The sequence below is a fragment of the Eriocheir sinensis genome, chromosome 5 (genome assembly GCF_024679095.1).
Source record: "Eriocheir sinensis breed Jianghai 21 chromosome 5, ASM2467909v1, whole genome shotgun sequence".
Taxonomy (NCBI): domain Eukaryota; kingdom Metazoa; phylum Arthropoda; class Malacostraca; order Decapoda; family Varunidae; genus Eriocheir; species Eriocheir sinensis.
In genome coordinates this window covers 19752225-19753853 of record NC_066513.1, presented here as the reverse complement: position 1 = coordinate 19753853, position 1629 = coordinate 19752225, and positions in this window count along the sequence as shown.

Below are 1629 nucleotides of genomic sequence, written 5' to 3'. Positions count from 1 at the left end.
AGAGAGAGAGAGAGAGAGAGAGAGAGAGAGAGAGAGAGAGAGAGAGAGAGAGAGAGAGAGCACAAAAAGAATGAAAGATTAGATCAATAAATGCTTGTTTGCCATCATTAATAGCATGTAATTATCATGCTGCTAATTTCCTTAGCGGTGCAGTGGTTAGCATCCCTAACTTTGAATCTACGGGCATGGGTTCAAATTTCAACCTGCACATCGGCGTGCACCTCACCCAGCTGTTCATCCTTCCTTTCAAGCTGGTCTATAAATGGGCACCTCGGGAATAAGGAAGGTAAACTGAGCCTGTGCCGGGTTAAGGGTTCTCTCTCACCACAGGCTCGTAGACCCAACGGGACGAAGATGAACACCGCGGCCACGCGCAGCTGCAGCGCATGCTCCCAGTTTTACATTTTTACCTTAGAATTTCTTTCTCCTGATTTCATAAACACTTTGATAATTATTTTCATTTACGTTAGAGTAAATGATATTATAGACCATTTTGTATGCGTGATTGAAAGAAAAGTTAAGGCGGACAGAGAACCAGGTGGAAAGATGAGATTTTGCCCGAGCAGAGTGGAGTACGCTAACTACAGACAGAGAAATCTGGAGGACGTTGAGAAAGTCCTGTCCTGCAGTGAGCCAGTAAATACTCTTGCTGCTGATGATGGTGATGATGATGATGGTGGTGGTTATTATTAACATCCAACATTTCTTTAGCTTCCTAATGCAACTAAAAGCGCCATATACTCTCATCACATTCAGTGACAGCCATCATTAGCCGCACACACCTTTCATCACTTTATCCATTACAACCTAATCATTAACCTAATCACAGGTTATTCAGGACCAGGTGTTGAATCCGTTACTCGTGTTGTGTGTTTGCCAAATGCGATTGTGAGGCTCTCTTAGCATTGTGGGCGGGATTATTTCGTTCGTGGTTTTTAGCGTCACGTTGTGTCGGGCGAGGCACCGCATCCTGTTAGACTCAGTGGTCGTCTCGCTGCTTTGTGGGTCAGTTATAGTGTTCGTTCGTTTTTCCTTCGGCGCTGATTGTAACACCTGTGCATTGGCGTACCAGGTGAGGGAGGTAATGGTGGTGGTGGTGGTGGTGGTCCATGTCAATTCATAACATAATATTGAGAGAGAGAGAGAGAGAGAGAGAGAGAGAGAGAGAGAGAGAGAGAGAGAGAGAGAGAGAGAGAGAGAGAGAGAGAGAGAGAGAGAGAGAGAGAGAGAGAGAGAGAGAGAGAGAGAGAGAGAGAGAGAGAGAGAGAAAAAAAAAAATGGAAAGTTAAAAAAAAGGGCAAACATCCAAAAGATCAAGAGAATAAGGAAAAGAAAAAAGAAAGACTAGAAGTAATAAAAAAGATAAGGAAAGAAAGAAAAAAATACTTAATAGATATGTTAAAAGCTAAAACCACCACCGCTCTCTAAACCAAACTCAAAATAAAAACAAAACAATATCTAACACACACATTATTACACATAAAAAAAACACTCGTACATGAAGAAGAAAAAAACAACCCCCAGGTGATTCTACTGTCCAAACTAATCACCTTTTGTGGCCTTTGGGAAAAATACGTTATGAGAGCCGAAAGCATTTGAGATCACGGGACTTATTTTCTAAGGTAACGT